The sequence below is a fragment of the Larus michahellis genome, chromosome 9 (genome assembly GCF_964199755.1).
Source record: "Larus michahellis chromosome 9, bLarMic1.1, whole genome shotgun sequence".
NCBI classification, from domain to species: Eukaryota; Metazoa; Chordata; class Aves; order Charadriiformes; family Laridae; genus Larus; species Larus michahellis.
The window spans coordinates 48,028,896-48,053,311 of record NC_133904.1 but is presented as its reverse complement, the minus strand read 5'-3'; the positions used below and the strand labels follow the sequence as shown (position 1 = coordinate 48,053,311).

At 45.0% G+C, this 24,416-nt stretch overlaps 1 long non-coding RNA gene across 2 annotated transcripts; it reads left to right on the top strand.

Annotated features, from left to right (window-relative positions):
• On the top strand, nucleotides 1-24,079 carry LOC141748894 (uncharacterized). Of its 2 annotated transcripts, none has more exons than XR_012589132.1 (4): nucleotides 1-477; nucleotides 10,645-10,860; nucleotides 19,356-19,468; nucleotides 23,933-24,079. It is a non-coding gene; the product is annotated as an uncharacterized LOC141748894 (long non-coding RNA). The 2 variants fall into 2 exon arrangements; XR_012589131.1 differs by lacking the exon at nucleotides 1-477 and adding an exon at nucleotides 5,049-5,355.
• Nucleotides 24,080-24,416: the final 337 nt, after the last annotated feature.

The window sequence follows — 24,416 nt, the reverse complement described above, 5'->3', positions numbered from 1 at the left end:
CTCTGGCCCTGCCTCCAGCATGGACCTCGGCCATACAGGTGACCTGTCTCTGGGGTGGACCCTTGGATGCACGTTGTAGGTTGTTTCCAGCCTGAGCTTTGACACTGGCTCTTGCAGGGAAGGCTTTGCAGCTGTGTTGCAGACTGGTCTCCAGCACTGCCTTTGGCTCTGCTTCCCTTTGCTCCTGCCTGAAATGCCTGGATGGACCCTGGACCTGGCTCTGTGCTTCCCTGGTTGGGATTACTGATGGGATGAGCTGCCTGCCCTGGGGAGGCTGCACCTGTGGGTGAGGGCACTGCCTATGCTGGGCTCACCCTTGGCTCCCAGGTCCTCTGTCTTTAGGGAGCAGCCATCGTCGTGCTCCTTGACAGTCTCCTGTTCAGTCTGAGGTTGTACGTAACTTCCTGACAATGCCTGAATAGCTGCTTCCTCTCAAATAAAGGAACTAGAGCAAATAAAGGACTTGCAGGCTTCAAGGTCAGTATTCCAGTGGCTGATTTTAGGCTTTGGAGTGGATGCAGAACTTGATATAGTGTTGATGCTTCCCGTATGTTCCCAGGGAAAAGTAACCCATCTCAAAATGGGATCTGAAGCAGCCAGTATCATGTGCAGGTAGCAGGCTGAGCTGAGCTCATAAAGAGCATTTAGCCCATGGACTATTTTTTACTTTTATTGTATTTTTAAAGAAAATGCTGACTGTGGTGGAGATCTGATAGCTCTTGCCATCAGGAGGGTATAAACAGAGGATGTCTGTAGGGTTCGACCTCTCCAGAGAATCTGTAAGGATGCTGTTGGGGCACATGCGAGCACTGTGCTGTGAGCTGCCCATGCTGGGCTCCTCCTTTAGTTACCAAGAAGAAATGGGTATGTTTAGGGTGTGATTGTTTTAGATACCTATTCTAGGAGAAGCTAAACTTTGCTATTGTAAGTGCCTATTTTTCCCCGGTGACTAAGGGGGAAGTCAAGATGACTAATTAACATCTAAGATTATGCAAGTTGTGTCCTATGCCCACTGTCTGGAGCCACGAAAAGGTTCAGATCGGACATGCCTACGGAGTTCAGACAGCAGAAGTGTGAGAAACTGTAGGGTGTCAGCTTGGGATTTAAGCTCCTAAATTTCACTTGGGTGAGGCGCCGAAATCTTTTTTGGATCACACCTGACATAAAGGTCAAAGCAGGAGCTGGGCCCCTTCAACCTGGTGCCTTTCCAGCTGCTGAACTGCGTTTTCTTCCTTTTAACTACGCAATGGCTGGTAATGGGGCCATGTCATTCCCCCTTCTTCCCTGCCAGCCCCTGTGACCCATTTCTCGCTCTCTGGCAGACACGGCCATGGTGTTCATTTCAATTTCAGACAATTGTATTTACAGGGTTCATGATTTTATAACTATGACTTTTATTAGCTTCTTGGGCTTACTTGCTATTTTAAGCTTATTTTTCAGCTTCAAGCTCTGGCTAAATGGACTTTCCCTTGCTGAAAATGTGCTTTCAGAGCAGGAAGGAACTTGACTTTGTGAAGATTTATGCCGCTTTTAACCTAATTATGTGACTCTTTGTAACAATAAGCTTCAGTTCCACTTCAGATAGTAACATTTCTGTAAGAAGTTATTTGCCCTAGGCTGTAAGCTATCTACTACTGAAATGCAATGAAATGAAGGAATTTATACGTATAAAACATTGAAAATGTGTTATTAAAATCTAGACGCTGTCTTGAGTTGTTTTTGCAGAAGTCTGAGGATGTGAAGTTGGAAATACAATGTATGTAGAGCAATACAAGAAAATCTTAATTTCTAAAAAATACTTAAGGTAATTTAAAATGAGCTTTGAATGTTTTATGGCTACAAGGAAAACAAGAGTGAAAAAAAATCTGTAGGTGTAGGGAAAGCAGAAGATTATTTCAATGTTATTGAGGAAAATGTGAAATGAGGAAAAGATGTTTCTTTGTTTCAAAGAAGCTTACAAAACTTTGATACAAAGCACTTTAACCGCTTTTGGTCTGACAGATATTTCCATCTAACTGAACTTTATTTTAGCAGTAAATATGTGCCCCAAGGTTTTAAGCACAAATTCACCTCAGCAAACACTTCATCTCCCTGTTGCTTCATTTCCTCCCTTATTTTTTGCTTTGTGCAGCTGCTGGTTTTTTTTCCTTTTAATTAAAAATATAGCTGGGTGGGCACCAATAACAAGATCTCCCCTGTGCAGGGTGTCCACGCTGCCTGGGCCACCCTGTCCCTGGGGATGCCCAGCAGGAAATGGCGGCCGAGGCGGGCTGACAGTGCTGTTAGCTGTGGGGACAGACCGTGGCAGTGGGGCTGCCTCCAGCAGCGAGAGACGAGTCACCATCTGCTCTCCGTGCTCATCCAGGAGCCAGGATGCCATCCCGGGAGGGTTTGCCCTCAGGCACCTCTTGGCTCCGGAGCTGCGGTCATGGTGGAGCCTCGAGGCCTTGCAGGGTGCGTGAGGGAACCCGCAGGTTGTTGCCTCACAGGGTGGGTGCTGTGGCAAGCACTCGTTCTTCATCAGATATCCTCAGGGTGTTTCCACACTCATTATTATTTTTTTTTAATTATTTTTTGGCATACTTTTTCCTGTGTAGGGTGGCCCAAAAGAAGCGATGAGAACGAAGCACAGAGCCATGTCACTTGCCCTCCCTGAGGTGCAGGGGGACGAGTGGGCAGCATGTCCCCTCTGGCCCCAGCTGGCCATGCTTCCCCTCAGGTGCTATAAGCACCGGAGCGGAGCATGTTGGCTTCACGCTGCCATAAGCCGGCAGCTGCCCTGCTCCCCTGAGGGGAGCTCTATCGGAGTGGAACATGCCAGAAGGGCCTGGTAGCCATTTTGGCAGTGCCATCTTGTCAGAGACCTGTGGCAGAGGGGAAGCAGCTGGGTGCCTGTGGTGAGGACTGCTGGCGGTCCTGTCCCTGATGGCACCCCCGGCTGCACCTCAGCGCTGGTTTCTGAGGGAAGGTGCCTGTTTCTGTTAACTGAACCCAGACACGCTTCTGACTTTCATCTGTCTGCACAAGCCTAACGGTCCTGTGCATTGCTTCTGCCTGCCATTCTCCCTCTGTGCACCTCTCCTGACAGTAAACATGTCCTGCTGTTCTGCTTTCCTCCTCCCACTCTCACATGGCTTTTTCCCCCCTACCGTCCCTCCATCAACCCTCATAAAATCCCCTTTCTGCTCTGATTTTTTTTCTCTTTTTGACCCGTACTTTTGTCTCCTCGTCCTCCCCAGTTCTGGAGACCTTTTTCTTACCCAGGCAGATCACCTTCTTTATCTTTACATCTCCCACGCTTGTTTCTACTACTATTTCTGGCTCTCATTAAATTAATTTCCTGCTTCATTATCTTTACCTCTGCTCTACCTTTTTATTTTCTGTCTCTAGAAGAGTGTTCATCCCTCACAGCCTCCTCAGATGCCAGTCCTCCAGGCGCTGCTCCTGCCTTTGACAATGTCCATTTTCACCTCCCTTGCTTCTGCTTTCCACCCCACCTTCACACACCTCTGTGCGCCCCACAGCCTTTCTCCTCTTTTCCACCCCCTGGTTATTGGTGAGGATCTTCACTCAGCCAACTTCTGCAATGTCAGCTCATGTTTCTTTGTCTTCTCTTTGCAGTTTCCTCCTCTTGCCCTCTGTTACCTCAGTGATTCATCTTGTGCTTTTGCTCCTTCCTCATGTTGCATGGTCCAGCCTGAGAACTCCAGACTCTGACTTTCATCCCATACCCTTTTTCTGGTTACATATATACCTGGCATGAATGGCCTTTCTCCAATGCATGTGTGATTTCTTTCTCAGAAATTGTGGTGTTGTACTTAGCAATCCTCCTTTTCTGGGTTAATCAAATCCCAAATCCACAGTTTTGGCTTCTTGGCCAGAACTCCATAGTCTCCTTTCACATGCTTCAGCTCTTTTCTGTTGGGTTGTTTAGGAATGGAGACACCTTCTCAAAAGAATCCTTAACGATTAGTTGATGTTAATAAATATTTGATCTCTCTAAACATTGCTGACACAAGTTATCTCCCAGACTTCTATCTCGAACATCCAGCTTTGTTATGACAAAAGATTTTTGGCTGCTGACATTTAGCTCCTGCTTCACTGGAAAGACCTATATCAGCTGATCTTGTCCTTTAAGTTTCCAATGAATTGAAAAAACACTTGAACATGTGCATGAGTAGGACAACAGGATGGAAGTGAGCTGGGTCAGTGCTCAGAGATGCTCAGGACTCTGCCTGTGCTTCACCGGAAAAAGAAAACCTGCCAACTGGCAGAGTGACGTTATGGTGGGTCCAAGCAAAGCACCAGTGCTTTCAATCTGGAATCAAATAACTTTCTAAGAGGTGTGAAAGTGGGGAGCAAAAAGAGCTTTGTTCTTGTAAACCTCAAAGGAGAAATAACTTGACTTAGGTTTATACTTTAACAGGTGGGGTTTTTTTTAGTTTTAACCTCTCCATCTGTGTTTGCTTTGAAAGTCAGACAGTTTCACATCAGCTTTTCATGGGGAGGTGAGGGTCTTTCAGATTTTCTCTCCTAGTAATATTCCTCATCAACTATGCAATTATGAAGACGTTAGTAGTTTGGCTTCCTTGGGTAACAGTTGCTGTTATCCACCTTGTTGAAATAAGCCTTTTACATTTGTATGAAGAATCTCTGATAATGACCAAGTTCCTTTGAGGGCAATGACATTCTGGATCAGGGGATTAATAAGGAAAGTCACCAAAAAGCATTCTCAGTACCTTTATTTCAAGAGTCTCATGCTGCTAATTCCCAGTATACCGCTGCCTGCAGAACTGTGGCTCTGCCATCACAATACCAAGGGGTGTTATTGCCAAAGGGTGACTCTGAACTGCAGTTTTGAGAGCAATTTGATAATCTGTGAGCAATTTCTCATAGCACGGATGGAAGGTGGTGGCAGTGGGAGGAAAGCTACAAAACAGGCACAGCTGGGGCTTGTTCCCCACCTGAAACTCCTTCCCAGGTCTGAACCAGGATGGGGAAGGCAGGAGAGGGAAAGTTTGTGTGAGGAGCTGGTTGAATAGTTTGAGTTAGACTAGCTCTGGTTTGTTTTTTTTTCCTCCTACTCTTACTGTCCTTTGCTTGATTACCTTAGCACCTGTTTGAGGGGAGTGTTTCATTGCAGGCCAGTAAGTACAGTGTAGTATATGCAGCATTATCAGGAAGAATCCTTGTTTCTACAGGGGTATTTTAGAGTTTAGTTGGGAAAATGGGCTGAGCTGCTTTGAGCAGTAAATCGGAACTGAATCCTAATGCCTAAGAGTAGCTGATGTTATATGATGGCTTGAAAGATCTTGGAGAGCAGAGGCGTTCTCACCCACCCCCTGAGCTGCTCAGGTCAGTGCTTTCTCTTATATTGTATTTTTCTCTTTGAACACATGATGGCAGTACATGCTCTAAGCACCAGTGAGAATATTTAATTTGAAAAATAACTGAATACAAACTTCTAATCCTTTCCTTTACAGTAGCTTTTAAGAAATGAAAACAGTATTTATTCCCTTATGCCTAAATATCTCATCTTCCTTTCCTCTATAAGAATGCGATCCATTATTTATTCTTCCCCTTTAATTCAGTTCTGCCCTTATTCCTAACATTATTGAATTTTCTCTGGGTGCTGTGTCCTATTTCTCTGAATCACAGTGCTTTTTGTGCAAGATTGTGCTTCCTTTGTGCGGATCACATAGGTTTGGGGATTTTATTGATAGATCACTCTGTAGCTTGGGGTGGTGCAATGGAAAAAGCAATTTCTGATATTGGAGTAGAAAATGTTTCATCAGCGGAATCTGTCAATGCTGGAATAAATAAGGCAGCTTAGAGGAAGAGGACCTTTAGAAGAAGAGAAATTCTTGCTATGGATATATGGCATGAGGATCAGGCTAGCTTGGATAAGAAGCTTTTAGATGAGCTCAGTTGTTGAAGGGTCCTCATGAATTTCTTTTCCGCTTATCTTTCCTCTACTTAAGGGACTCATGTGGATGGCAATAATGTCTTTCCTCCAAAGATACCCTCAATTTTCTCTGTGAGTAGGGGAATTTATAGAAGGTGTTTGGCATATTTTACTGATTCTTGTGAAATTCTAATTATATCTTCCTTTCGTGTCCCACGGCTGCCCTCTGGTGTTGCTGGGGCTCTGTAACGGTCTGGCCTGTTACCAGGTTTCTAGTTGTTATTAAGCACTTTTGTGTACAGACTTTGTACCCTTGAATTACCATGCCTTTATTTCATGTTGCTTATCTTTTGCCATCACCCCTATTTCAGGGTATCATTCTAGGACCAGACTTAATTAATTAACAACATCTACTACAGACACCATTTTGTTATAACAGACATTTTTTTCTCTAAAAGGTAACTTTTTACAACTATTTGCATTCTTCACTAAATGCTTTGCAGCTTCTGTACCTCTCTTTCCCTGATGCACCATCTGATTTGACTGTTATCACTCTACCTTGACTTAAGCAAGGCGTTTGACACGGTCTCCCACAGCATCCTCATAGGGAAGCTTAGGAAGTGTGGGTTAGATGAATGGACAGTGGGGTGGATAGAAAACTGGTTGAAAGATAGAGCTCAGAGGGTTGTGATTAGGGTCACAGAGTCTAGTTGGAGACCAGTGACGCGTGGTGTTCCCCAGGGGTCAGTACTGGGTGCAGTCCTCTTCAACATATTCATCAATGACCTGGATGAGGGGATAGAGTGCACCCTCAGCAAGTCTGCTGATGACACCAAGCTGGGTGGGGTGGCTGACACACCGGAAGGCTGTACTGCCATACAGAGAGACCTGGACAGGTTGGAGATCTGGGCAGAGAGAAACCTTATGAAGTTCAACAAGGGCAAGTGTAGGGTGCTGCACCTGGGGAGGAACAACCCCATGCACCAGTACAGGTTGGGGGCTGACCTGCTGGAGAGCCGCTCAGTGGAAAGAGACCTGGGAGTCCTGGGGGACAACAGGATGACCATGAGTCAGCAATGTGCCCTTGTGGCCAAGAAGGCCAATGGCATCCTGGGGTGCATCAAGAAGAGTGTGGCCGGCAGGTGGAGGGAGGTCATCCTCCCCCTCTACTCTGCCTTGGTGAGGCCGCACCTGGAGTACTGTGTCCAGTTCTGGGCTCCCCAGTTCAAGAGGGACAGGGAACTGCTGGAAAGGGTGCAGCAGAGGGCTACCAAGATGATGAGGGGACTGGAACATCTCTCTTATGAGGAAAGGCTGAGGGATTTGGGTCTCTTCAGTCTGGAAAAAAGACGGCTGAGGGGTGACCTTATCAACACTTATAAATACTTAAAGGGTGGGTGTCAGGAGGATGGGGCCAGGCTCTTCTCAGTGGTGCCCGGGGACAGGACAAGAGGCAATGGGCACAAACTTGAGCATAGGAAGTTCCACCTAAACATGAGGAGGAACTTCTTTCCTTTGAGGGTGGCAGAGCCCTGGCCCAGGCTGCCCAGAGAGGTGGTGGAGTCTCTGTCTCTGGAGACATTCAAAACCCGCCTGGAGGCGTTCCTGTGCCACCTGCTCTGGGTGACCCTGCTCTGGCAGGCGGGTTGGACTAGATGATCTCCAGAGGTCCCTTCCAACCCTATGATTCTATGACTTCTCTTGTTAAGGTTGATGTATATAACTGTTTCATCTGTGACACAATGAGACCTTCACACAGGGAAAACACAAGAAATGGTGCTGCTCTTTATTTTTGCAGCAACCAAAGCCCCCTGTGCCTGTTGCCTTGTGTGGGACAATGTGTTTGGCCCAGCAAGGCAGGCAATCAAATTAAGTGATTTGGGAGTAGCTCGTATTTAGTCTTCCAGGCTTTCTGGACCCACCAGCGTTGCAGGCAGTCTGTAAGGGATGTTCTGGTCCATAAGGGATGCTCTGTAGCAGGCTGCTGTGCTGCCCAGAGGCTCAAGTTTGACCAGAGACTGGGTAAAACTCTTATGTGGAGCAGAGCAGACTCATCGCGTTGCTTAGCTCAGAGTGATACCTGAGCAACACAGACCTGCTGTAAACAGGCTGCTTCTAATTTTTGAAAAGAAAAAGAAACTGCTGTCTGGAACTTAGCTGGCTTAAATTGTGAATTAGTCAGTATCTGACTAGGGGAGAACAGGGAAAAGAAAATTTTGAGAAACTTGCTATTTCCTCAGGCCCTTGCTATCCTTAACAGCTTCATTAGTCTCTAAGTTAACTTGAGCAAGCCACAAAACTGGGCAGTACTGGACTGCACTCCAAAGGAGTGGTTGCACTGCCCTCAGGAAAGCAAAAGAACACTTGCTTACTGTAAAGAAGATATAAATTCATAAGCCAGATGTGGAGCTAGAAATGGAGCTGGCTGAAATAAGAGGCAGAAGGCAGCAAGCATGTGAAATTCAAGGTTTAAAAGCGTGAGCCTTTTCTCACCGAATGCATTTATGTACCTGACTGTATGAATAAATAATGCTTTCCGGCTGAAGTGTGGGGGAAATAAACTTTTACTGGATTTAAAATATGTCAAACCCCCAGTCTAATTAAGAGTGCACTCATGAAAGGAAAGTTTGTGGATATCTTCTGTGGGTTAGGGAAGCTCAAAACGCGGAGAGAACCCATCTGTTGCACAGGACTGGTGGACCTCGGGCAGCTTCTCATGTGTAAAGGCAGAGAATAAGAGAGAAGAGTATTTTCTTTTTTCTCTAAACACCAGAGAAGAACTGTGTGGATGCAATAACTTGTCATTAGAGAATGCTCTCCTTGTACACAGAACCCAAATAATTAGATATGTGAAATTCAGAAGCATCCTTTACCACCTTCAGTGTCAGACTTTAACAAAGATTACCTTAAAAAAAAGACAGGCCAGGTGAGTACTGAGAGCTATCCTTTGGGGTAAAAAGGGCAGGAATTTGTGCATGCTCTGGACTGCTTTTGGGAGAGGCAGCCCAAGTCCTGAAGACCTAAGGGTGTTGGAAGCAAGTGTCAGCAAAGCATTTTCAACCCTGAAAAGGTTAATTGAAGAGGCCCTTGTCCTAATGACAGCAAGTGCAAAACTAGAAGTCATTCCCAGACGTTTCCTGTGGAGTGTATTGACACAGTGTCCCTGCAACAGGATGATCGGCAGAGGAGACAAGTCACTTGTGCGTTCTGGGAATTAAGACAAACAAAGCATCAGTGCTCCCACGTAGCTTTGGCCAACTTCCAGGTCTCGTTGGTGGGAAAGAAGTATTAATTGAAGCTCATCAAAACCTTCTTACTGGCAATGCTAAAAGGGGTTTCAGAAACAGTCCTCCTCCTGATTTCTAAGGCTTGATATTAATTTCTCATCTAACTGCATAATCTGCAAATTTAATATGTCAGTGCTGCTGCATGCCAAATGAGTTAAGTGAGTATCCAGAAATAGGCATTTTATGGAAACTGGTGTCAGGTGCTGCTACTCAGTGAGAGCTCAGGTGCTGAGTAAAGCAGGTGCCTTGGCCCCGAATGATTTCTGAGCAACTCACATAGTAAATGAATAGTTGCCTTCCAGAGCAGTCTGTAAACTCTGTGGAGCACCCATCACAGGGAGTCTGAGGCCTCAATTGATTTGGTGGGGAGGCATGTTGTACTGTAAACTTGTAGTAACAACAGGTCAGTGATGTTCTGCTCAACAGAAAGCTGTTAGGGGATCTCAACTGTCTTGTGCTTGCTAAGTATTTAGGAATTATTGTGTATGTGCATGTAGTGGTGGGGAGGCAATTGCCTGCCCTCTTAGTCCAATATCTTTTGGGGGGGGGGTGTTTCAGGAGAGCAATTGGGCTTGCTGCCTTCCTTGGTACTAGCAATGATGTGTTTATTCTTCCTGAGTTCTTACACTAGCACGCAGTCATTTTTGTAGAAGAAAACAGGATGAACTGGTGGCGTGGGTCCTTTTTGAGCTGGGAAACTTTGGTGTAGGAGTTGATGACATAAGTGACGCTGGACCTAGAGTCTCTACCCTTTTCTCTGCAGTGCCTGTGAGAGACAGTTTCAGCATGTGATAGATGGGGGGCTATAAAAAAGTGACTCATGCTGGTTTAACTTGTATTCCTGTTTCCTGCTTTATGTTCTGGGTTTTTCTTTCTTTTCTGTCCTATGTCACGTCCTTCTTCCGCCCCATTATGTCTGCTCTCTAGCTAGCTCGCTCTTTCCCTCTAGTTCTTCTGCTTACCTCTTCTTATGTACCCAAGCCCATCTTGCCCCTTCATGTCTTTCTCCCAATTGTCTGCATGTCCCCTTTTCATCTCTCTCTGTTCCTCCTTGCATCTTCCATTCCCCTGGGGATGTGGGAGGACTTTGAGCTCTACCTCCTCAACTTTTTAATTCAGTAGAAGCATTTGAGCCATCTAACCAACCCATGTTAGCTGATCCCAACCTCGGTGCTGATTCTTTAATGTCAGGTAGCACATTTAACTGGGTAAAATCAAGCCAGGAGGTAGGTTGATGAGATGCATTTTGGGAGCACCAGTTGCCAGGCAATACCCGGGCGGATTTCCAAGGGCAGGTAGAGGGCTGAAAAGCCGGTACCAGGACTGATTTTTACCTTCAAAAGTGGCATAAGACTCTGTAAGCAGGCCCTGCCTAAGAGTGGGTGACATCTCTGTGCCCGCCATGTGGTAAGTGCACAAATGCAGGCTGCTAATGAGCGCGTTCCTTTTCAGGGTCCCCCTCCAGATGACAGGCAGAAAAGTGTCGGGATGACCCTCATACCTCATCCTGTCTCATCAGTCCTGCAATGTGCAAGGAGTAGCACCTGCCCACAGATACCAGCCAGCATCACCCCTGCGATTACATCCCGCTTCTTGCTGAGCATTGTGCCTTTGGATCGGGGTAAGGAGTCAGGGCCCAGCTGCTGACTATGCAAACCTCCCTCTCAGGTATGGCATATTTTTATTGTTTGCGAAAGCTGAAAGGAAGAGATTTTTCATGTTCTAGAGTCTTACTTTGAGATGGGATACTTTGTGGTTTTGTTTGTTATGGTGTCTAATGAGCCATCCCAGTAACATTTAAGAGAACTGGGGAAGGCGCATGAGGGCATGCTTAGAAATGGCCCTGTACCAGCCAGGTATCCTACCTTCAGCTCTCGCCTGAAATTTGCACCAGCGCTTCAAAGACTGAAGAGGAATATTAACGTTGCCTATAATCTAAATTCTTGATTTTAAAATAACTGCACAGCTGTTGTCTCAAGAGTTCTACCATGAAATCAAATATGTCATCAGTGTTTTAGCATCACGTGGCCAGGCGCAATAATAGCCATGGTAGGTTGACTGGCCATCTGAAGTGAAACCCAGCACACCTGGCTATTCACAGATAAATAATGCCTAGCTGTCTCCTTCCCACTGCTAGATTTGACATAAGTGTTGTGTTTTTGGAGGGAAAGAACAATGTTTTCAGAATTCTGATCTGAAGGTGGAGGCCACGGAAGCACTCATGCACCCAATGCTGGTACAGGCAGTGGTTTGCTGCTTCAGGTGTCCAAACTGCAGGAGTTTGCAGACTCTGGACATTATGCCTTGTTTTGTTGGTTTGACTGTACAATTCAGTGTCTGGGGGTTTTGTTGTTGTTTTAAGGAAAAATTGCCTGTCTCATTTCCATGGTTGGGGAAAAACAACCTACACAAACAGTTCCAATTCTGATGCAGAAATACAGTGTGCAGGGAACAGGCATCTCAGCGTGACCCCTGAGCTAGGGCCTGCTTCTTCCATGTCTGTAATAGCTCAGGGCCAGCTCAGCGAAGAGCTCTCTAAGGCTGATTTTTTTTCTTTTTTCCCCCCTTCGGTTTTGGGGCATGTCTTTGGGAAGGTCTGGACATAGGTCTCTGAAGGTCTGGGATCCGCATCGGTCCTACCTATTTCACAGCTGTGTCTGAGCTGAAGCCACTGATGGAGGTGTGCCTATTCAAAAGCAAACAAATGAAGGTGCGCAGCACACTGGGCATGTTTTCTTCTTTTCTGTATATTTCTAAATAAATAGCATAAATGTCAGTCCTTCAGCTAATGGACAAGATCTAATCTGTTTAAAGGGAGATTAGTTTCTGTGTCAGCAATCTGCCTGCCTCTTCCTCTGTCGATCAGTGTGACTATAAAAGGTAACTGCTTCAACATTAGGGACTACAGCAGAGAAAATTATCTAAAAATGTTTCTGCATGATTCACCAAAATATACACCTCTGAAAATAAAGCCCCCTTTGCTCTCTTACCCTACGCCTTCACCAGAAAGCTTCCCTTTACCATTAGGAAACAGAGTGTTTTAAGCAATGTATAGATACATAGGCCACACAGAGCAGACCAAGAATTTGCAGATCCTAAAATGAAGGATTTTCACATTGGAGGAGATTTTACTTTTAAATAGATCAAGCTTAAAAATAAGTCCAGTTGTTCTTGTGTGTTTGGCATCAGATTTCCTGTAGAAGTAATAGTAATAAGGTATTTAAATAATGAACTTTCCCCTTTGCCAGCTTTCTCTGCTATCCTGAAACTAGCTTAGAAAGAGTTGCTATGGAAATTCAAACTTGCTAGGCCATATGTCTAGGATTAGAATTTGACTATGAATCAAGAAACAAAAGGAACTGGATGAAAAGTCTTTTTATCTGAATACACATCTTCAGCAGTGATCACTTGTAATCAAAATTCTTTCCCTGATTTCCTGCTGGAGACACAAGACTGCAAGCCTGGCTGCAGTACAAGAGGAGCTAACACGAACCTATTTTTCGTCGCTATGGTGCTAGGAATAAATAGCCTTTTTTTAGGATGGTCTCCAAAATACCACTGGAGCTTGCTAGCTAGCACACAGTCGTGCAACTTCTGAATTATCTGCATCCCTTTGTATTTCAATTTATCCTGTGTTTCTTTAGTTAAAACATTGTTTTCCATGCAGCTTCCTTCCTTCCTTGCTTTTCTTGTTGCCAGTGTGAACAGAAGAGCATGAATCAGAAACCTGCTACCTACCACCAGCTTTTTTCCTGAGAAACTAAGTGGCAACCTGGCAATCTCCATGATCACTTGTTTTTAGCCAATTGCTTCTTGAGGTCTGAAGTTGTGTCATCAAATGCTGTGACGTTGAGCTGCTTCATTACAAAAATGACTGGGGAGATGGAGGTTTTGGAAGAATTATTTTCCTTAGGCCTGTGAATAACTGAGACAGGAGGACTTCTTCCATGGTGTGCGGTTGCAGTATGACTGTGCTGTTCTGTGCAAAGTAAAATGTGACCTTGAGCTGCACAATCTGACTCGATTTGATAAGCACCTCGCATTTCTGGCAGAGTGTGTTATAAAGCTGAGATGTGCAGCTTTCATCAGCTCCGTAAGGTGTCTATAGGCCTCTTGCAGAGCTCCTGGCTCTGCACATGGGGCCAAGCACATTAAAAATTAGCTGGTTGAATTCTTCCTGTGAACGTGTCCTTTAACGTTATCTCTGGAACCTTGTGATATGGCTCAGCACATCCAATGCGATGTCAATGATACAGACAGATACCAGGCCCTGTCTCTGGTCTTTATCCAGAGCAGTCATGCATAGGCTTTTGCAAAAAGAAAGAAAGAAAGGGGGGAAAAAAATAAAGAGTAAAAATATGCTTGACAGTTTTCATGAGAGCGTGCTGTAGAATATGCTCTTTCACTTTAAACTCTGCAAGAATAGGAAGTAAATTTGATCTCTACTCCTTGCCTAGAGCCCTTTAGGTTTCTTTCTGTAACAGTCAAGTGAGACAAAGACAGTAAAAATATATCCTGTTCTAGCCATTGGTCTCACCCTGCTCCAGCTGCAACTGTCTGTTTAGCCTTACCAGATGAAATTTTACTGCTGGAGCTTGGCCTATGAAACTGAGCGGGTTTTATGAGGAACTGCTTTAAATCTCCTGTGTTACCCATCTCCCCCTGGTGAAATATTTAGCAGAAGAGCAAGGGAAAGCACAGCCCAGGAGGGAGGTGTGAAAACACTACCAGCAACGGCTGCTGAAAAAGTCACTGTTTGCTCACAGATCCCTGCGTGATGTTTGCTTAGATTTCCTGTTTGAAGCAAAGAGACGACTGTGGTGTTGATCACCGTTACCAGATAAAGATCGTTTTAATGGTGAGATGGTATAGCTAAGAAGCACTGCCTGAATCAAGGTGACTGTACTGTTTGTATATAGACTGCTGCTTCTGTAGTGGAAAGCATTAAGTACATTAGGAGCAGAGGCCGTATCCTTCTTTTCTGTCAAGCATCCAGAGAGCACCTTCATCTGAGACTGGGACCCTTAACAGCTCGTATTTCCCAAACAAATCTCTCTTCAGGATGGGGGAGTCTTGCCTTGGATTCTCCCTAAGTACAGACAGAAAGATCCAGAGATAGACAGGGCCTACTTCTGAGAGCTCCCACGCCTGAGACAAGTCATTCTTGAACCAAAGGGTAATTCCAGCTCTAGTTGTTAACTCCGCACAAATTTCTTTGTGTGTAATCAGGAACTTGTTCCATACATCTGCTATATAGATTTGCTTGTAGCATTTCCTTTTTTACCGAGATGTCCTTTTTGTACCGTGATACTTCAGCATGTACTTTCCTGTAAGTGCTCCCTGTTGCTCTGCCTGTACTGCAGCACGTTTTCCCAGTTCTGAGGCCAGGAATCTGGCTCCCTGAAATCCCTGCCAAGTCTAATCTGCAGTTCAAGGGAGTTGGCACCCATTTCTCACAGACCCTTGGTATCCTACACCTCTGTGCACGCCCCAGATACTTATATTTATCTTTGCCTGATTAGGGCTCATCTGCTGTGGAGTTTCTGCAGATGTTTCTTTATTTAAACCATACTTTATTAAGGGAAGGAAAGGAGAGACACATGCAGAGGAAGGAGGTGTGTTTCATAGCATCACTTACTCTGAAGCAACTCCGATGCCAGGAAAATGTGCACATCGCTCATAATTCTTTTTGTCTCACTTGTCCTTCCCTCCTACTCCCCCCTCAAAACACCCCGACAGGAATTCCTTGCTTCCTTACTTACTAATTAAATCTCTCTGCCTACAATAAACCAAGAAGGTCTATCAATGAGGTGGTATGTGGTCAAATGATGGCTGGAACCGCTCAGCAGGAAATTTGGTAGGAAAATACGACTTCAGCAGCCTAACAGGCTTTATTTTTAGGGCGCTTGAGCCTGTTTAACTCTCAGATGCAAACGGCCAGATTTCTATTGTTGTCAGATGGCTCATGTCCCACCAGGCTGAGTCAAACTGGTGACTCACGGGCAAGGAGGAATCACTTTGGCAATGGGTTGTGATTTTTTTTCTTCCCTCCTCCAGTCTAAGATGTTGAAGATGATAAAACCTCCAGCCTAAGATGATAAAATTTGCTTGCAAAACTGGTTTCCAGCTTGTTCTGGTTAAAAAATCCTGTTTGTAATAACAAAAAAAACCCAAACCCCATTGCATTGCAAAACTGTTTGAAAAGCACCTGACGTATTGAAGTTGGGTGCTTTTGCAGTTGGCGTGGGCTGCCTCTGCTCTTGCTCTGGGCTGGCCAGGTGCAAGCCAAGCCCCGAGCGGAAACAACGGGGCCGTGTTAGCTCAGCGTTGTTCCCCAGCCAGCAACCCCTGCTGAGAGCTGGGATTTATGAGACCTGGAGCACAGTGTGGTACTGAAACAGGGACAGGGATTTCAGGTGTGAGCTGGCTGGCATCTAGCCACCTTGGCAAGTGGATGTAAATCCTGTGGAAGATTCAAGTCCATGTGTTATTTTGGGAAATTCATGTTCTACTCCCAGCACACAGCCTCTCTCCCTCTGCTGCGCTCCTCCCAAATCCTTACCCTCCTCTGTAGTACAAGCTACTCCTCTTAGAAATCACTAAGTTAGTTCCTTGAGATATATATACATGTGGGATTATCTTGGACTCCTTACTGTGCTTGTTTCTTACCCTTCTGTCCTTTGGCTCTTTAAAGCGTTGTGTGCAGTCAGATACCGACTGGGATACAGCGAGGGCGTGCTTTCAGGCCATCGCCCATAGAGATGAGAAAACCTTACAGCATTTCTGGCGGTTTTCTGGCGGTTTTGTCTTACCGACTGCTCTGAAGCAGGTTGGGGGTCTGGTGCCTTGCAGGAGAGCAGCAGCTGAGCAGTGCAGGGCGTGCATCGCTGTGAGCACTGCAGTATCTTACTCCCAGGTGTGTAGTTACTCCTGGGTCTGTCTGTGTGTAGCAGAGCTCGAAGGCAGCAAGCCTGACTGCGGGGTTTTTAAGGTTTCTTCTTTAGGTGCACAGCACCTTGCAAAGATCTTGCCAACTCACTCAGAAGTCATTTAGAAGGAACCACACTTGCAACCTTTCCTCTGTTATCACAGTCACCAAGAGGTGTTTGGTCCTAATGACGTGTCAACGTGCCTGGTGGGCATGTCATTCAGGGCGTTGGTTCCCCTACGAGTGAGCTTTCTCCTCCGCGTTAGTGTGCGCTAGGCATTGCTGTCTGGCAGCTGTTCAGGCACGGAGGACATGAACTGTTGCTGTCAGCATTGAATTATGCTCAAGCATGCCCCTTAAAATGAGTAACGAGTCTCTCTAATACAACATCTTGTTCTGTAGGCCTCATCAACATGGGAAAAAGATGGATGGCCTTAGCAGAAGACACAATTCAAAACTTGTTCAGTAGTCTACTACAGTGTGACACTTCTGCTTATAGCAGGCTTATATTGGTTTAACTTTCAGTGACTTATGTACTGAAGGGTCTCTTATGAGTTCATAGTTTGGTAACTATATGAGTTCGTTTTCTGTTTATTTTACTGTTAAAGAACTTTGCTCATTGTGACTTCCCTACTGTAGCATGTCCTTGGGCCCTTCACTAAAGTGTTAGGTCACACAAAGACTGAGGTTTTGGTGTCAGACAAATACACATACGATTTTTAACATCCCTAAATAGCCAAAATGTCCTGTCCTGCAGTTTTCACATCAGTCAAAGTCTGGCTCAAGGCCATGGCAGTCTGTCACATACAAGGACTCCTCAAGAACTCAAGCGATTGTTCTCACTGCTTGACAGTGATTATCCTGATTCCCACATACCCCCCCTTTGGCCTTGTGGCTGATCCGCGCACTCAAACTGTCCTGCTTTGTCTAACAGGAATAAAGCGATAACTGGCTCTCCTCAGCTGCAGGCCTCCTGATAACTGCAAAGGATGCTTTTAACAGTGTTATTTAATTTTTTTCCAAGGGCATGTTTCTATATCAGCAGAAGTTACTCTGATGTTATGAGAGTTGGAGTGCAAACCCAAACAGGTTAAGACAACTAAATAAAAATGGAGCGTGAGTCAGGCTCTCAAAGTAAGGAAGGTGATTGTTTGCTGGGGGTTGTATGCAGCCAGGTAGGCTATGCAGCATAAATGATGTGTGCAATGGGTTTTTTTCTGTATTGAACAGTGAAATTGTGTTTGAATCACCCTTGATAATTCTGATCTGAACTACAGGTATGCTGCCATTGTGCTGACCTCTAAGGGTGGCTTTGGTGTGGTGCTGCTACTATCAGCTAGGGAGTTTAAATGTTCAGGTGTTGTATTTAAGACTTCACGTGGAAATCAAAATCCACCTCCGCTGAACACCTACCCTTCATTCTGGGAAAGGGGGTCTGTGATGCTCTGACCTGAGCTGCAAAGTTGACTTTAAAAGTTCCCGTTGTCCTACCCCCACGGACCTCTTCCCCTCGGTTGTGCCAGCACAACCATTGGTGGGATATAGCTGTTAACAGGAACCTGGTTAAATGATCTAGGTTAAAAATAAAACCCTATTTTGGGGGGGGAGGTGGTGGAAATAAGAGTTATATTTAAACCAGATCATTGCAATGATCTGGTAGACCATGTGACCTCCCAAGCAATTGTTGCACAGCTCAAAGACAGTGGAAGAAGCAGAGGTGGGGGTGTAGGGAGATGAGTGGGTGGCAGCCTTCGAAATCAGTTTCGTTGTCCTCCACCCCTCCAAAAAAAAAAAAAGAAAAAAAGAAAGAGAATTGAACTGTGAACCCTGGTTTCAGAGAGTATAAATTAACCAACATGAGTTGTGTTTAAAGAGGGAGCTGTAGAATAATTATTTGGGAATATGAGCTGCTGCATGACAGTGTCTTCCACTCTCCCATCCTCATTTCTACCTGAGGTCCCTAGCTGCTATGCTGGTTTGTGGTAATGAGATAATATATGGGAATAAGACAGAAATCTGAACTGCCAAAGGGCAACTCTATTTGCAGCTGTACCAACATCATGACAAATAGGCCTTACCAATATTCCACTTTTTTTTGGGTTGGGATGGCTCTATCACACCGATATGTCATCTTTCCCATACGCAAGTGGGAGTGGGGTTGGAAAAAGAAAAATTATGCTCGCGAGCAATGCTTAGGGAAGATGCATTTCAGATTATATAATTTGCAATGCAAAATCTTTAGGTTAGTGGAGGAATTTTAATAGGAACCCTTGGCCCCTTGCTCTGTGGCCTCCTAGCTGTACGTGTGCCAAGTGACCACTGCCAGCAGTGAAAACAGCATAACCAAGGGCCAGAAACACAAAATGCCTTCTCCAGGTATTACTGTGACAAGAATATTTAGCAGGATGTGATTGCTGGACTCGAGACTGAAATTTATCCTTTGATAAATCTGATCCGTTTTCCTGCACAAATCAAGGTCTTCTCAAATTACTTCCTGGGCATGGTTGCAGTCAGGTAGTTACATGCCTGGCTTTATACTGGTTTTAAGAAGTCGTTTTGCATACTTGATATTGCTCATGTGCAGGAAATCTTGTTTCTTTTCTGACAGCTCTACAGTTGGGGGAGCGAATTTCAACTCCACTGTTACCTCAAGCTCTGTGTGAGTGGAGCTGATCATACTATTTATACCAGAAAATATTCTCTTGCTAAAATGTCTTTACTGCCTTACTTGGAGCAGCACGGTCAGCATCTGACCTTGCTGAATCATGCTCTGTGCTTACAAGAGACTTTATTGTGGTGGTTTTTTTAGTCCATGCCGTGAATGCATTACTGTACAGGTTCTGTACAAGGCTGTAATGGACAGTGACGGAACACACTAGAATCTGAATGTTAATAATGACAGAATGTCACTACTAGAACACAGGATAACTTTTTTTTAACTTGTGCAACATAGGTAAAATTTGTAAAAGTATTCCCAACCCAAGACTCTGCATCTGTGCAGTAGAAAGCAACCCTCCCTGGGATAGCTCAGTGTGCCGATCTGATGCTGTGCCATGGGGCGCCTCTGTTTAAAGCACTTTCCCCAACTCCCTAATGCAGCTAATTTTAATTTAGCATATGAAATAACACCTCCATTACCTGTCAGCTGTTAAATCAGCGTTGTTCAGGTGTGCCATATGGTAAGATCTCACTGCTCACTTTTGCTGAGGTGGCTTTTCTGCCATCTTACTTCCAGAGATAACACCGCTTGATGCCAGCTTTGGAAGCAGCACCGTCCTTCCAGTGGTCAAAAGGTATTTCAAGAGGAACTTCATTCCATTAGTGTGAGGACACAAACTTTATGCCGTGGTGAGTTTGGAATTAATGTGTAACAGCCAGAACACCAAGTTTTCCCTTAGAGAAGATATCTGCCCTCGCTTTCTTTTTGGGTTGGGTGTGCTGTAATAGTATACAAACTCCTTCCAGCAAGGCACAAGAAGTAGGAAATGTGAGGGTGAAAGGAGGACTGCAGACATGCTCAGTGAAGGGAGGGCAGCTGTTGGAGGCACAAGCAGGGACAGAAGGTGTTTTGGCAGCCCAGGCTCTGACTTTGTCATCCTGTATCAGAGAGAGAGATGGGAACTCAGGGCAACAAATTTATTAAAATGGGTTCAGTGGCACCTGCTGCAGTCTTATCTGTCAGATGTCGTCATAGGATACTGACATTCAGAAGTGACCTAGTGAATGAGTTAGAAGAAAGAATTCCGTGACTGTGGAGTCGACGGAGGTTAATGATGCACTGCTTCAGAAGAAGTTGGGGGATTTTTATAAAACAACAAAAAAGAATGACCGGTTTCCCATGCTTATGGTTTCCAGAAAATTCTCCATGTGTGCTGGATGTACTCAGAGTTTCTTAAGAGGTCTACAGAAAAACTTAAGTTTAAATATTATTCCGGTTAATATGTATATTTATAGAAGTTGGAGTAAATAAGCACACTCACACATACCGTTTTTCCGTAAAAAAACCTTTCCTTTTTCATTATGCGCACACATGCACACAGATACGTAAAAGAGCAAACAGTGCAAAACATGTGCGTTGTGAAGTTCTATACAATATTTACATTGGTCAAAACCCCCAGGCAGGAAAAAGCTAGCACAGGGTTTTCTTAGGTACTGGACAGTTAAGTATTCTGGGAAAACATAGGCACAGTGATCCTAAAGAGAAACCACCCGACTCCTTGCTTGTCCCAGTGTTTTAGGTATGTGACTGTCCTGTTGGTTTTGCATGGAAGTGAAATTTAAGAATTAAAATGGAGAACAGCCAGCAGTGTAAAACATTATTTTAAAGTGAAGTGAGAGTTTCCCTGAGGAAAAAAAAAAAAAAAAAACGGGAATAGTGCTAAGCTATTCTTTGCTGTGAAATTTGCCCATTTTATAGAGGTTAAAATCACTGTGTTAAATGATAAGCTTAAGACTGTCCGTTTTCTACCCACCCTTTCCCCCACCCCAGCAGACTCCAAAACTCAATGTGGCCTTTTCCCCACGAGGAACCCGGCAGGCACAGCCCTTCACACACGTCCACATCCACTCTAGCTACAGCTCGGCCTGGCAATCTCCCACGCTTCTGTTGGTGCAAACTCACTACATTGCATGGCTACAGCAAAAAGCACGGCAATGGGCAGAATGAGCCCTTTGGAATATACCCAGATATTGACAGAACAAACACAAAACAGAGAAGATGCCAGGAGCTGGGATTGGTACCTAGAGAAAAGGGTCTCTGACCACTGCTGTGGGAAGTAAAAATGGTGTTTTGCGTAGATCTTCCTCACTTTCTAGGGTCTTTGAATGCATCATCTTGGATCTCCCACAAATTTAATTTTCTAAACATGACATCTCTGTAACACAGCATCTTGGGGACGATTTGAGTTATGGTCCTTAGGAGTGTGCCAGGGAGCGAACGCACACCTTGTACCCAGACAGGACTCTCAGGGTAAGCTTGAAGTCAGCATTCAGACATTAAAATTAGAGCTTTTCCGGCATTAGAGGGAGGAATGGGGCTTGGACTTCTAATCTTATGAAGAATAGCTCTGCCTCTTTCTTAAATTAATGCTGAGCAGCATAATCAGCTTACTGAAATGAGGGCTGTTTTGTTTCTGTTCTTAAATCCTACCCAAAGAACTATTTGCAGTCCGTCCTTTCAGATGCAGCAAAGCTTTGGGGTTATCCTGTGCTTAGGGTTACATTTGTTCTGCAAGCGCAGTGAGACCCAGCTGGCCTTTTGGTGCCCCACAGCAGTGGAGAAGCACAGGGTGGCTCTCCTGACCCTCTCTGCAGGACAGTCACCTTTGTGCTGCTGGCTGCCAAGCGGAGCTGTGGACATACAGGAACCAGCGGTGCCGCTCCCAGCGCGCACTTCTCTGCCTGTTCTGCTTGGACTTTGCAGCCTGGGCTGATGATAATTTGAGCATCTCCACGGTGTGCTGTGGAAACAGCCTTGGCTGCTCCCTCTCAGTTCCCTCACACCTCCTGTTTTTGCAGAAAACTGCAGAGTGCTTTCACAGGGACTGTTGTCTGTTGCTGCCCCTGTTCTGAGGCACCATTTCTGAGATGGTAATTTCCTGCCCATTTTACAGCAAATCCACGCGCTGGGAATGACAGGGAGCGTTAATGGGGAGCTCTTTAGGGACACCAGCCTTCAAGAAGATCATGAGAGGTGCCATATAATCTTATCAAAGTGATGGGTCCCCTTCTCCTTCACCAGCTGTTTGTCAGCAGGGAGTCCTCTCTGGGTTATACAGCAGTTTTTTGCTGGGTAGAGGGCAGGGAGGGAGAGCAGACAGTCTCACCCCATCACCACAGGAGAGCTTCCCACAACTGTCATGGGGGTATTCTTAGAGGGACCTAGAGGCTGAATCTGCCCAGCAGGTCTGTGATGGGCAAGCTTAGGAGGAACAGAGCCTTGCTCTCTGATGAGCAGCTGCATACTTCATGTGCAGCACAGGAACTTTTCATTCTTCTTATTTACACAACTCTTATATGCGACTTGAGCTACCTCCTTGCCCTTGCATTTCACAGACTTGAGCCTGAGTAGTTTGTACTGATTCTACAAAGCTGGTGAAGTTTTATGCTGTTCCAGGAACACTCGACACCTTTCATCTGATGTAGAGCCTGTTGTGTTACTAAGAAAAGCCTGCTGTGAGAGGAGGAGCTTTCACGGTGAATGTAATACAAGGTCCTGCTTCCTCCTGTCACGACATCTACCGTGTCGTGAAGTCTGAAAATTCAGAATGGTGGGGCATTTTGCATAGGCGTGCATATACAAAGGTGAGTTTGGGCAGAGAGGTTTTCATATTGCTTTTCAGAGCTTCGGCTTTCCAGCAGGGCAACGCGTTGCAAAGCGTGTGGTGAGCTCATTTATAGTGAATGAATCACATACGGAGAACTGGGGAATATGAAAAGTGAGCTGGCTGGGAGCAATGAAATCTTTGATTAATGCTGTATGTTTAGCATCCAAAAGGATTGCTGGCCCCTGTCTCTCGGCTTCAGCTAGAGAAAGGCATCGACTTCTAATTAATTTGATTTTTGCTTTTAAACTCAGAGTTCTGGTGTGTGCTGTTTACTGACAATAGCCCTTTGTCAGACGGGGAGAAGAAACGCTCAGCTGCACCTCAGCCAGACAAACTGTGAATCTACTTTTCTTTTACCAACATCGTTCCTTCCAGCTCAGCTTTACCAGCATCTGAAAAATTACTTTTCCTCTCTGTGAATGCATAATTGGTTATTTATACACAAACCGTAGAGCATTTACTTGGTATACCTGACCTAGAAAAAAACGATTAGTCAAGAACTATCCTACCAGATGTGAGTGTCAGTCAACATATGATCTCCATATAATTTATAAGGTATTAAATTACAAAATAATGAATCTTTTCAGTTAGCATTTTGGCACATGATGATAGTATTACATTTTATGTGAGAATATCGGCCACAGCTCTTGCCCTATAAAACTGCAAACAGAAATTTGTAAGCATTGGCACTAGTTTCACTTAGAAAAAGACACCCATTATGCTCGGATTACAGTTAAGCTATGTATGTACAGCCTGGAGGTTGTCCAGTCACACGCAGTTCTTTCCCTTCTCTCTTTTAACATTTCCTTAAGAAGGCTAGACAGTGGTTTCTAGGGTAGATATTATTTTTTTTCTTACCTTTGATTTAACTAGAGGAAGGTCTGCGGAGTACAGAGCAGAAAGTCTTCCAGGATTCTTGCAAACGAGATATTCCTCTGCTGTCAGCTCTGAGGTGCTGGGCCAAATTCTGTTCTTGCTCACCCTGGAGTGACTGAGCAGCCACCACGCGTGAGAACAGCCCTGTAGCATGAAGCTCCCAAACCCCACACCACTTGGGATTCTCATCTTTCTGCTTCTTGCTGGGAAGTGGAAAGAAGCAGCTTTGAAATAAGATTTACAGGCTGACAGTTAAAAGGTTGCCCATTAACAGCAAGCTGGCATGTAAATAAGTTTCTTGTCTCTCTTTGTAAAACTGAAATACTATGGAGTTTTGCCTCAGAGAAGAGCACTTACTCATTTACCGTACAGTTTTCTTGCAAATAGGAAGAGGGTCTGAAATGCACCCTCAGCTTTTTAGTGAATCCTTCCCACTCTCATTCCTTCTCTCTCCTATCCCTAAAAACGGAGCTCTCATCTCATTAGGTACCATTTTTAACAGCCAGTTAATGGTAGGGCAGTGGAACTGGGCTGCCTCGCCTCTCTCGCACGGCTTAGGATGTGTTAGAGTCGTTGATGGTTTCACAACCCCCTCTTCTTCACTTGACAGCGCTGCGGTGTGAAGGATGGTTTGCTGCATACGGAAAACCTTGCCTGCATCGAAGCCTGTAAAACCCCTCTTGGCTCACTTCGCATTTTTATCTGAAGTTATGGAAACAGCTTCTCAGAAATATATACATTTTATGGCAAGTGTTGAAACAGGATCATCAGCCAAAGGAAATATGAATTTTCAAAAGCCCTCTAAACAGTTTGGTTCAGGCCTGCGTGGGAAGGAACGGGGCATGGCAGTGTCTCTCACTTTGCCTGTGGTTAAATGGCAAACACTGATGCTGCTTAAAACACAACTTATTGCTTTTGTTTAAGGTAAACTTCTCCTAGCTGCTGACAAATTCACTGTGATTGACTGTGCCCTTGTCCTGCCCTTGTTCTGCCACACGTGTCCCATCCCACCAACTACTTTGAATGATCTGTCCTTGTTTTCGTGGTTTGTTTCTGCTCCAAAGTGCGTTGTCTGAGGGCTTAATATACAGCAG